Source organism: Silene latifolia, chromosome Y, assembly GCF_048544455.1.
Source record: "Silene latifolia isolate original U9 population chromosome Y, ASM4854445v1, whole genome shotgun sequence".
In the NCBI taxonomy this organism is placed as follows: Eukaryota; Viridiplantae; Streptophyta; class Magnoliopsida; order Caryophyllales; family Caryophyllaceae; genus Silene; species Silene latifolia.
In genome coordinates, this window is record NC_133538.1 from 344713625 (window position 1) to 344727963 (window position 14339).

A 14339-nucleotide genomic window follows, 5' to 3' on the forward strand; every position below is an offset into this window, starting at 1 on the left:
ATAGTTTCAATCATGAGTTTTACTTAAGAGCCTAAATGAATCAAAGTAACATACTAGTTATGATCAAGATTAAGTTGCAAAGATTGATATTCCGATATCTTCAATAGCCAACGTTTTAACCACGCAAATGTCATTGCTTAACCTCGCTATGAAATGGTTAAATCTCCTTCCAAAAGGGTATTTGCGAGGGACGTATTCTAGATATTGTTTATATTTGAATAATGACATTACTACACATCATTATGACATGAGTGTGTTAGAGATTTAAAAATCTCTTTCCGTAAGGTTGAGATGAGACCACTTCAAAATAGGCTTTTTGAAAGGATATGATGGGAACATATATGGTTTTATCCTAGTAACTTGGCAAAGCAATTTATATTTATATCTTTGACAAATTTCGATTGAGAAGTCAATTTAGAAATATGTTGAATTGAGTGGGAGTTAGGAAATTCTCATGTGAAGACATGGAATTTAGTGGGAGCTATCATCCTTGAATGTATAAAACTCATTACTCATTAAAGAATGACGAGCTAATGCCTTCTTTCATAAAGAAGCGTTTGAGTTTTCAATTCTGGATGAAAATGGACAATGATGAATCCAATTGCATCAGGAATGTTGGATTAGTATTAAGAGATACACATCATATCAACATATACATAGGTTATTCATATGAATGAAAATGGGATTACCATTAGCAATCATGGTAGTTCATTGAACCCGAGAACGGTTGATCTCATGATTATTAGTAACTAATGTTTCCGCCATTAGAATGATCATGTACGTGTCCAATTTTGAATCATATGCATAAGAGCATGATGATTGGTTGGTGAGCCATAAAAGAAACGTCATGAATTCTCGAGTAGAATCCGATGAGCGATTTCGGTGTTTGACGGAATACTCGATTATGTGACAATAGGTTGCACATATATATGAAATCCGAACACAGGTAAGGATTTATGAGAATCCTAAAACTTTCGAGCTAGAAAGAGAAATGAGAAGCTTTGGAAAGATGCTTGGTTGAATAAGAAGTTATTCAAAAACAATCTTTCCTAGTAAAGCTAGGACTTGTGAGAAGTGCTTGTTGAATAATCTTGTAAATTGTTACAAGATTCTACAAAACATATACCTAGTGCATTGTGTGTGGATGGAACACTTGATCAATACAAGTTGTATTATTCATCGCAAATTCGTTCGTTATGAGATGAGCGATAAGAAAGTTCTTTCAAGTTAAAGAACCAAAACCAAGGTCGAGAACCTTGATGTGTACTTGGTAAGATTCATGCTATGAGAGAAAACATGAATGTAAAGGAAAATGCAAGTGTAAGAAGTTTGAACACATGGACACATGGGATGTTAAACTTCTATTGCAATCAATAAGTGTTTATACTTATGATAAACATCACAAGGTTGTAATATGATATTGACTACCCGAGTGTGATGTCGACACTTGTCGTTTGAGTTATTATTAACTCACTTTGAACATTGTTATATCCAAACGGGTTGTAGAGACAATTGAACCCCGTTAAAGTGAACATGGATTAACATTGTTTTTGCCCATAGTTACTTATATGAGGTGACGTCTCGAAGTGACTAGAGTGTGAGGCGATTGATGGCAAGTTCAGTGCCATACGGTCATGTGAGATGACTAGTCGATCACATAGGCAGACTGTTAGGAACATTTTGTCGGGCCTAATGACCGCTTATAGAGTTCTGGCAAATTTATATAGCCTGGTCGTGGCGAGAGCTACTATAGTATTCAAATGAGTCGATTCTTTTGACTAAAGACTATTCTCCTAAGATGGCACGGATTTGATTAACTTTGATTTGTGTTACTACGACCTTCGTAAATGGGGTCAAATGGGCATATTTTGGGTTATGATGGCTGTGGCTAGCCGAAGGGAATGAGTGCGATAGGAATTGTCCACCCCTAGTCAGGGTTATAACAATATCTCAGGGCCACTCGAGGAGTAATGAACTGGAAATGCGTGGCCACGCTCGGATGGCATCCAGAGTGGATAAATCAGGTCAATCGTTATTCTCCGGATCGAGGAAACCACTCTTGATATGATCACTTGCAAGTACGACCTGAAAGACACCTTGCATTGAGTGGGAGATAGTAATAGGACAAGAGAATTGGTGACGCACACTTGTCGAGGACAAGTGGGAGATTGTTGGAATATGTGTCCTCCGACAATAATGCGATCACGACTGTTGATCATGATGATCACATGTTTAAGTCTCATTAAAATGAATACAATTGGGAAGTAATTTTGTTCTGTCAACTGGTCAACATATATCGGTAATGATTGGCTGACTAGAGTTTGACATTCTTGTCGTGTGACGGTGGTGATCAGTTGACCCCTAGGTCATACCTAAAGGGCAACACTCTTAATTGATTATTTAATTAATCGTATAATGTTACGAGTTAATTAAATTACTTGAAAATTGACGGACGATTTTGGAAGTAAAATTTACGTATCATATTGAAATGTGATTAAATAAGATACGGTCTGAGTAATTGAATTGTATCATTACTCGGATGAAATAATTGTTTAATGTAACAATTAAATTGAATGAATTATTATAAATACAATCAGTTGTGATTTATAAATTGGTAAAATTTTTGTCATAAGTAATTATGAAATTACTAAGTCAATTTTTGTATGTGACGTATTTTTATTAATACGTTGATTTTTGATATGATAAAAATTACATAACAAATATATGTGACATGTGACATGTAACATATAGACAATTGACAAAAATAATATGGACTCTATATTATCCATTGTGCCGAAATAAAAGGTTAGTGGAAGCTAATATTGTGTTTGTTTAATTATTATAAGAACACAATGATTACCTACATTCCTAGCCATGCAACCCTAATATTCTTGTGAAGACAAAGGTGTTCATGCATTGGCTCCCCAAAAACCCCTCCTCTTACCCGGTTTTGAGAAGGCAAAAGCCATCATGGCTTTTGTTTTATTTTTACCTAATAATATACAAAATGTTGTATATCATTATTCATTCTATTCCATCATCAAATATAGAGATTTCTAGTGAGATAAAATCCTCTCTTCTTCTCTCTTAAAAACCGAAACAAATAAGTGTTTTATAAAAGTTTTGGTTCAATTTTCTACCTTTGATTAATATTATAACTAGTATTTGTAATATTAATTATATTAAGAGAAGCCTTGGGTATAATACATAGGGAGAGATCTTACACTTAGATCTTTATTCTTCCATTGGAAAAGCTCAAGAACAAGAAGAGAAAGGTGATCTCTCTTGTGCCCTAATAGCCGAAATCTACTATGTAAGGACATGATTTCTCCTCTATTTATATTATCGTTTGCATGCATAAGATCCGTTTTAATTTTATGACAAATTAGTTTTGACATATTTGAGTATGTTAACATGTATATGAATCTATTTTTCCTTCATTACCGGCGAATCACCCCTCCTATTTTCATCCTTTTACTTCTTTTCGTTCCATCTCCGTCGCCGGCTACCACCATCGCAAATGACGTCGGTTTCCACCATAATCGATTCATTTTAACCGCAAATTGTCCGACAAGGTTATAAGGAAAATAATTTTTTACAAATTCTTCATCAGTTCTTTAGATATGTGATTTGAATTTTAATAAAATAAAAAAATGCGTAAATCCTAGATCTACTAAAAAGGAACTAGATTTGGAAAAAAATAATCACAATAATGACTTATTCGGAAGATTTCGAGTCGAGAAATGTTCTCATTGGGTAAGTCTGACTTAATCAGTGGTCGTAATGGTGCTGATAGATGGCGGTGACGGCGTTGGTGTGGTGGTCATAGCGGCGAGACCGATGTAGTGGTCCTGGTGGCGATTCATTTATTTTGTGGGGCTCTCTGCAAGTAATGGGACTGGGGGCGAATGGGGGTGGATGGCATCGTGCAGTGGTTGTCGGGGAAGGGGACAGTGTGTCGGAATTGGGATTGTTTGGTGGTAGGGGACAGTGTGTCGGAGTTGGGGTGGCCAGTTGGGGTCGTCGCCGGAGCTCTCACGATGTCGTGTCGTAGTGGGGGTCAGTGTTGGTAATGGCGGCGGCGGTGGTGGTATGGGCGTGGGGTGAGTAGTGGTAGTCGAAGCGCAATTCATGTGGTTATTGTGGCGATAATGGTGGCAGCAATTGTTGTATTTCGGATTCTTCAAGTCCCCGCGAAGAGTAAGTCAGGGTGGTGGTGGTCGGGTGAGGGACCGAGAGTGTGTCAGTGCTCGTGGGGATGATAGTGGATGTCAGCCAGTTGAGTGGTGAGTAGTGGAGTCTCAGGGGGTGGCTGGTGGTTTCTGGATACACGTAATACTACCTCAGGTACACGAGTATCGTGCTATCGATACACAAATTGACGTGTATCTGGGTATACTACGTAGAATGCAACATTAAATATTGGTACATCTCGTCACTTTGAATGTAACATAGGTTTCTTCATCCGAGAAGGATAAAAATTTCCATGGCCAAACATACAAATCAGAGCTGCGTTTCATGACAATCTAAAGATCTAACTAAAATTCTAGCTTACATTAAAAGAGTAAGCACCAGTATAAGCCTATCATGAAAAGTACAGAGTATAAGTCAAATCGATCCCATTTTCCTTTTACTGTCAGGCCGAGTTATGTTCAGGAAGATGCAGGCAGAGAGTGTGATCTCAAACAAGCACTACTACAGATACAAGCTATAACAACGGTCAAAAACCGTTGTTATATAAAAAAGCGGACGTTGTTAAAGCGTCCGTTGTAGAAGGTTTTAACAACGGTTGGTTTACTTAACGAAACCGTTGTTAAAACTATTAACAACGGTTTTATGTATAAAAACCCGTTGTGGAAAATGTGACTCAATTTTGGGGGGAAAGTTATAACAACGGGTTGTAATATACAAAACCGTTGTTATAACTAAAGACAACGGGTTGTTTCGCAATAACCGTTGTTGTTTGTTCTTAAAAAATAAAAAAAATTAAATTAAATATTACTAGATGCATGCATAATTACGGCCTGTTAGAATTCCGATGCATGCATTATTACTGACATCACTGTACATATGAACGGATAATATGGAATGAGAAGGGTTAGTAATAGGATTTGAAGCAGCATTATTGAGAGATATGATGATGATTATTATGGCACAACTTCCTAATATATATATTAATTAAAAAGCAATTAACTCAACCCACACATTGCTTAGTATAAATACATTGCATATCTCAACTAACATTTCCATTATCTCATATATTCATCTCCAAACTCTAACTGTTAAAACAAACTCTACTTAATCTTTCAAATCAAACTCAAAAAACTCTAACAAAATGAATGATTTCATCCTAAAGACTCTTACCATGATCGAGAACAACAACAACTTCATCCGCCAGTTCCTCCATATTGAGGAAAGTTTCAGGAGCTACCTTGCGGAAGCTCGATCCGCACTGAAGCACGCCAAAGAAAATGGCTTGACGGGCAGCGAGCGATTTGCGGCTATATGACGATATAGCAAGCTGCTGAACGGAACCTCCAAATAGCCAAGGAGGAGAGGACGGATACGATAGAGCACAATAAGATCCTCCATGAAAATATAAGAATTGCATTTTTACATATGTAATTTTTTTTTAATTTATGTATTTATAAATATATATATATATATATATATTAATTATGTTTATCTTACTTCTTCATCTTGCTTCTTCATTGTTTTAGTAACTAATTATGCGAACAATACTTAAACAAATAACATAATGGTCGATAAAAACACATACATGCAAAAGAAATAAATAAAAAAAGAAAATAATGACGATGAAACTAACAGTGACGGCGAGATTTACCTGATAAATACAGAACGTAATAGACGATGAAATCACAGTGACGGCGAGAAGATAAAGCGACGATGAGAAAGAGAGAAATAGAGAAAGAGAGAAAGAGAGTGTGTATGTGTTTTGTGTTTGTTTGTCTGCTGTGTTTGTGTATTAAGGGTTGTGTTTTGTGGCTGCAGAAGACATCTGTTTGTGTGGTTTATAGTATGGAAGGTACTGACAACGGTTATTAAACAACAACCGTTGTGAAATATGTTTTAACAACGGTTGTAAAAAACACCCGTTGTTAAATAAGTTTTAACAACGGGTTTCAAAAATAACCGTTGTGATTACTTTTCACTAACTTTGCGCCAATTTTGCGCCAAATTATTAACAACGGTTGTGCATGTGTGACCCGTTGTTAAAACTAATAACAACGGTTTTTATAACCATACCCGTTGTAATTGATTTTAGTAAAATTCGCGCCATACATTCTACAACGTCTATTGTGATTTTCGTGAATAATCGTTGTAAAGGGGCGTTGTAGTTGCCTGGATTTGTAGTAGTGAAGGTACTGTAGTTAGTCAGTTCGAGGTCACAAGAAGTTGAATCCAGAGTTATCGCGGATAAGAGGAGGTGGTTCCAAGTTAGCAATGTCGATCTTGTCCATAGATCTCGATATGTCATCCACAGAAAATGAATGCTGCGTGCACACCATAAATAGAGTGAGAATGCTATCGATACATAAGAATCATTTAGCTTGAAAAAATTGTACTATGTAGAATGTTTATGTTCAGTTGCAAGACTTGTGAGGGGTATGAGAAAAAACTATGTGACTCAGTCAAACGTTGGATGAGTCTGAGTAACATATGTCGATTCCATCAAACAATTTAAGGAACACAATATTTTACTATAATACGTTGTATTTTGGTTAAGCGACTTAATTAGCAAAAAGTAGTCGGAGTATTAATTAATGACCTATAAAATAGCAATATAAAGAAGACATACCGTATTGAGCATTGGTTGTGCAATCTCATCAACTCATTTAAAGATTTTGAACAACTACCTTGCTAGATACACTCCTCTAACAAGCTATATACACTCTTTTACCTTGCTAGATACACTTATTTAACTTACTAGATACACATCTCTAGCAAGCTAGATACACTTTTTTACCTTGCTAGATACACTCATTTACCCTGCTAAATACACTCATTTACCTTGCTAAATACACTCTTTTACCTTGCTAGATACACTTCTTTACCTAGCTAAATATACTTATTTACCTTGCTAGATACACTTATTTGTTTAAATTATTAGATATATACACTTAGTTAGCTATATACATTTCTTAAAATTATTAGATATATACATTTAGCTAGCTAGATACATTCTTTTAGGTCACTAGATACATATTTTTAGCTTAATAAATACACTCCTTTATGTTGTTAGATACATTTTTGGGTATGATATTTTATGTATCTTGGGACTTTACGCCTTTTGTCCCGATCAATAGTTTATCGTCTCATTTTTGTAAATAAGACGAGTAATTGATACTTCTACCATTCTACTAAAAAATGAGACGAGAATAATTGATACTTCTACCATTCTACTAAACAAAAATTAGCAATTCAATGGGTGTAATTTCAACGTATAGTTATATGAAAAGACGATATTACCGTAGATTTTAGTTACAACTACAAAAGATTTTAATGGGTGTAATTTCAATTCAATGGGTGTAATTTCAACGTGGTATTCGTGGTAAACACAAACAAACACAACCCATTACAAAAACTAACGAAACCAAGATTTTAGTTACAACTACAAAAGGTTTCAGGGGACAAACTAGTAATGCAATCAGACGAATTAGAAAAGATCGTAAATTTTAAACACCCTACCACGCTGCACCTTTTCTCATCATCCTCTAATCTCTTTGGGGTGTTTACAGTCAAATGGTTAGCTTTAGCAAGAGTAGCAGGCCGCGTAAAATATGGAAAGTTTGTAAAGCTAGAACTAGTACTAGGCTGTCCTGCATCTAGCTTCTGCAATCTCAAGCTGGTAAAAGCACATAGTGAGGCCGAGTTGAGGTCTCGGGAAGCAACATTATCTTTAGTGATATCAGAAACACCTGATCTTAGGACATTGTTTTGAGAAGACGCTGCAAACTGGGGTATTTCACTACTCACACCTTTACTGTTTTTCATAGTATTCGAATTGACTTTAGATGTATCACGGAATTTCAAGCTTGCAGAATTAGGAACGTCATTAACGTTAGAACCATTCTTCTTTTCCCTGAACGCTAAATGGTTATCAGTAGAGATGTCATTCATGGTCACACCTGATAACTCGTGCAAAAAATCACAAGCGTAATCATTATTCAAAGGATCTTGATAATTCAACCATGGTACCATGTCAACGTCTTGTCCTAAACCCATCTCAGAAGATGGAACGACCGAATTCATCAATGAATGGTAATCGCTTGGCGAAGGAAGACCCTTTCTAGCTTTATTAGATTGACCTTGCATCATGACACTGCCATTTTGCCAAACCAACTCAAAAAAGTCTGTTTCTGGCCTGCATCCAGTTCCCCCCAAAACAGGAGCAAGATCAGTACATACTTGAGAAAGATAAAATGAGTTAGCCTAAACAATAAACGATTACGCTTAACATAAACAGACGCTAAAATATACTCGCGCATATGCACACTTAACATAAACAGATGCTAAAATAGAAAATCATTCGTGGCCAGCTAATCAATTGAAATGCGAGATCTACAATAAACGAAGTAAGATTTCAGAAAACTAATCAATCACAGTCCAAAAATCTGAAAATATAGTAGTTCACGAAACAATCTTAATTACTTCCAATGCTCCTCGAATCAACACGACGACAACCCAAAGGTCACAATAGCGAATAAAATGCAAAGCTCTGATAGAAACATACTTCATCCAGTTAGATTATTGGCTCAGACATATCACTATATCAGTGGTGCAATACATTTAGGTCATGGCATCCTGGCAACCTTGAAAGACAGCCATATAGATGACATTCAAGGATATTCAGAGCCGCGGCGAATGTTCTGCAGCAATAGAATAGAAATGTAGAATCCATGGTGTTATATACTTATATCTACAGCTGCACTCTTTGAGAAAATTTGAACGACTAGCCTTAGTTTAGGGAGCAAACGACTACAAAATCAAACCGACGCCTAACTTTAATACGAATTCAAGTTTTCAACTCCTTTATAGAAGACCGACCATGTATATAAGTAGAAATGTCACTGCAACCAACAAGCTAGGACCAAATGGCATATAAAAACATACACAAAATCGAAGAATAAAAATGTAGTTCAGAAAACAATCTTATTCACTTCCTATTAACAAAACAGTGCCTCACCATCTAAACGAATTTGTCTTACTAAAGATTTTAACAATGCTGCAAACTGAAGAATGCATATTGCATTTTAACCCTCGATAGTGTCACCAAATTGAGCAGATAATGGCAAAATATGCTCACGCAATTACCAACAATTGAATCGTCTTAGCTACAAACCACGATAGTAAATCTTAATTCAGCATAACACCTCGGAATTGATCAATGCAGATAATGAGCAACATTAACATAATAACATTTGGTGACACTGTCGAGCATTATATAACAACATTAGCATAATAATATTTCGACAGCGTTTGAATAGATATCAGTTGCATGATAACACTTCCATAACTTACTAAGTCAAGCACTTCGAATGAGACCTCGACATCAGCCTATCAACAACAACATCATCATATTTCATTATCCCCAGTCCCTCAAGGCAGTAACTCTTCTATAAGACGTTTGTATTAATTAGCACGAGACCATTTAACCAATTGAGTGAAAGTAAAAGGGTGTCTTTGATGGATTAACGGGGAAGATGTCCGCAACTTGACTGAACTGATTGTTACTGGTGATCCAGGATAAAAATTAGGATAAAATTGGTAAAAGTAATTAAATTTATGTAAGAACTTGTAATATAATACCTATCTGCAAAGTTTAAAGTTTAAACAACCTTCAGTAGGTTAAAGTAGAACATTGTGAGAATTCAAAGATTTTGTCATTTGGGGTGAGCTTATAAAGCTCTGAGTTGAAAACTTGCACCAAAATCGTGACATAATGTGATTTTATCATTCGAAGTACATCATATAGAAAAATACTTCGTACCATAAATCTAATAGTTAGCCTTGAGATTGATAGATACACTCCTTTAAATGTTAGATACACTCATTTAGATTGTTAGATACACATCTTTAGATTGCTATATACACATATCTGGCAAGCTAGATATACTCGTTTACCTTGTCAGATACACATCTCTGACAAGCTAGATACACTCATTTACCTTCCTAGATACGCATCTCTAGATTGCTAGATACCCCCTACTACCTAAGCCCCTCATCATTTTCAATCAACCTTGGCCAAAATGTCAATTTAATAGTCAACTTCCTCCATAATTTTCAGTATTAACCCGATTCACCATTTCATCCACCAACATGTGAGCTTCAAATAATGGTAAATCAGCTACCATACAGAATATCATAATGCGTGTTAAACACAAATAATGTCACGATAAGCAAAATCATCTAAGTGCTGCCATTGTTCAAGTATTTCAAATGCTATTAGAGTGTACATTTCAACTAACACACAACATTTCTAACTAACTGCTTTCACTTAATTTACTAAAGACTAATTTTTTTTTTTTTTATTAACCAGTGATATTTTTTTCCAAAATCAATTGAAATGCGAGATCTACAATAAGCGAAGTAAGATTTCAGAAAACTAATCGTACAGTCGAAGAAATCTGAAAATTTAGAACCGCAAACTCTATGGAAGTCGTCGGAAAATCCATAACTTGGTTGTTGGCCATAGGAGCGACAAAACAAGAGCGTTGGCTTGGTATGTGTGGCCGGCGGCGGATAGCACCATCGCCGGTGGTCTTTTTGGAAGCAACGGCGGATGATGGTGGTGGTGACTGGTGGTAGTGGTGGTGGATGAAGGAGATGGAAATTTAGGTGGGATGTGTGATATTATATAATTGATATAAAGGATAAGGGTGGGGAAGTCAGATCGATGGATTTGGTTTTGCTTTTATTAAATTAGTTCGTACGGTTCGTACCGTACTTTAGTTCGCACCTGACCCCGACCCTATATATATATATATATATATATATATATATATATGTATGTATATATATATATTTATGATCACATGAGTCCATCCGATCTTTTTGAGTCTCGTGAGTCCACTTATGTATCACACACTCTACACAAAAATATCACGATATTTTTTATGAGTAAAAAAAACACTTATTAATTTTTTTTTTTTTTTTTTTTAAAAAAAAAATCTAAACTGTGATATTTTTTAGTATAACCTGTGATATTGTATCTAGTCTGTGAGTCCAGTAAAAGAGTATCACAAGTTATACAAAACAATATCACACCTTAAAATAAAAAATACCACTAATTGTACTAAACAATATCACGGGTTATACTATACAATATCACACCACTGAACCTGATATTCAATGTCGCCACAACCTTCATAGTAAACATCTACCGCATCAACAACTCCGACCATCTTCCGATAACTCCAGGCGAAGGTTTTGCTTTCGTCATCTCGCCGGACCTTGACATACCTCCGTCAAGCTATGGTAGTTTCTCGACCACAAAAATCAGAATATTCCACATATCAAAATTACCTCACGCATTGTCTTAAAACATAGCCAATTGTGTAGCTTCCATTACCCGGTTAGTTATGAGTAAAGAATCTGACCCACTTAGGAGAAATATTTAAGCTGATTGTATCAGTTGAATGTTGATATGGAAGAATTGCTGATGACCAAGTTTACTTCTTCCCCCAATTTGCCCCTTTTGTTGGGACGAGAACATTCAACAACATCAGCAGACGACTCAGTAATTTCACAAGAACGAGAATACTCAGCCATGTCACCAGAACGAGAACACTCAGCCACGACTACAGAACCACCAGTACAAGATGATTCAGCAACCGCTTGGCCAAAATCATGGCGGTGCTTCACTCCCTTGACTTTGACGGTCACAACAGCCACACATTTACGTGTATCACATATGTGGAAATCGGAATCGCGGTGGCGAGACGGTATTTAAAGAATAGGCAATTGTTTAATAAAATAGGAAGAGATACCATTTCAAATTTGAAAAGACAAAAGCTTAAGAGATTGAAATTCAAAAGATGTCTCAAACAACTATTGAAACAAGAAAGACTAAGGACATAGAAGCCCAGATCAAGCAACTAAATTTTTTTCTCCGAACCCATTGCACAACAACAAAAACTAAGGACATAGAAGCCCAGATCAAGCAATGGAGGACAAACTCTGGGGTGGTTTATTATGGAAATTCTTACAAAATTGAGCAAGAACGGAAATTAGGACAAAATACAACCACAAAAATTCAAACCTAACTGATGCAAAGAAGGGAGAAATCGCTGGAAATCGAATCACTGATGAACAATCATGATACCGTGTTTTTCAATCCAGTTTGATTCAAGAATTCCAATTAAGTTTCAAAGTAGACAGTTTGTTTCAAGAAAAAACAAACAAACGTATATAATTAATTAGAATGGAGAAAGTATTCTTTTGTGTAAGTCTGAAAGTATAAGTGATTAGAAGGCGTTGATACAAACTCGTGATAGTCTTGTGTACAATGTGTGATACATAAGTGGACTCATGGGACTCAAAAATATAGGTGGACTCACCGGATCTTGCCCCTATACATATATGTATATATATGTATATGAACATATACATATATGTACATATATATACATATATATGTATATATATATATATATATATGTATATATATATATATATATATATATATATATATATATTTGACAAATAATATCATTGCCCTTTATTTATTATATCATAATATAAAATCTAACAGAAGTAAAATGAAGTTAAAAAGACTCGTAAATATAACTACGATCATCCTCTACGGCCTCAGCTTAAGACAACTCTAGTAATTCTCTTCCCGAAACAGAACCAGCCATACTTCCTAGGTCCAGGCACATATCGCTCCTTCACTATAACCACCTCATGTGACACCCCGCGATAAAGAGGAAAATTTAACTAATAAATTTAAGCGGAAATTATAGATTTAAGGGGAAAAATGGCTTTAGTAAGAGAAATGTCCGACTTCTCTCTAGGATTTTTAGGGTTTTGATTGCAAAATGGCAAGAAAAATTTCTAAAAAATCCCAACTAAAAAGCAAATCCAAATCTCAAATTAAAAAACTTCTATCTTTTTCTAATTGTCCTAATCTTCAACTTGATATGGATCAACCAGAATCGTCTCAAAGTCGTTCAGGAATTCCTCAGTCAGCGGAAGCATTGAAAACGAAAGAAGTTAGTGCAATTGTGGGTATTCTTGTACTGGATTTGGGTACGATTGTGGAAGATGATGACAACGTTCAATCTGAGCAGAAAACTGGTGGTAGTATTCATTCTGAACATGAAGATGGTGATGGTGAATGGACACAAGTGAAAGGTAAGCATTCTTTGTCACCTAGCCGTCCTTCTAGTCCGAATGTGTCTGATAAGGGTTTATTACAAGTCACTGTTGAAGATGTTGCGCCTGAACTTCAATTTTGGGATACGGCTATGGTTTGTTATGTCCTTGGAGCAAACCCGCCATGGGAACTTTTGTCGGGTTTTGTTAAGAAGTTGTGGGGGGTCTATAAGCCTGACAAAATTTCTTTTCTTCCTAATGGGGTATTTCTGGTGAGGTTTCCTACTAAGGAGTGTCAGTCTTTGGTTTTACAGCAAGGGTTTCCAATGTATGATAACAAACCTTTGGTTGTTATACCTTGGTCAGAGTCATGTAGTCTTCTAAAAGAGCGGGTAAAAGCTGTACCTATTTGGTTGCGTCTTTGTGGCTTCCCTCTGAAATTTTGGAGTAAGTCAAGTCTTGAGAAACTGGCTGGGCTTTTGGGTAAATTTGTTAGAAAGGATGATGCTACTGAGGATAGAACTAGATTGGGTTATGCTAGACTGTTGGAGGAAATGGAAATAGGATAGGAATTCCCTGACAAAATCTTATTTAGAGATGAAAAAGGTGTTGAAGTCAGTGTGCTGGTGGAGTATGAGTGGAAGCCTACTATTTGTAGTGCCTGTAAAGGAATAGGGCATACTAAGGATATGTGTAGGAAGAAGACTATCCCTGCTCCTACTCTCCCTACTGGTCTTCCCCCTAAGACTACTAAGGTATGGAGACCTGTTCAAAGGCAGGGGGGTGCTGTTAGTGTGGTGCCTGCTGCTCAGACTCAGCCAGCTGATGTCCCTTTTGGAGGGCCTACTTATCACAACTCTGCCAATATTCTCTGTGCTTGTTATTCAGCAGATTACCAGACAAGAGCACCATGACTTGAGAACTGATGTATCACCTGCTAAATCATATGCTGAAGTTCTTAGTCCAAAAAGCACTGATAAACAGAGTGGGGGAATGGGAGA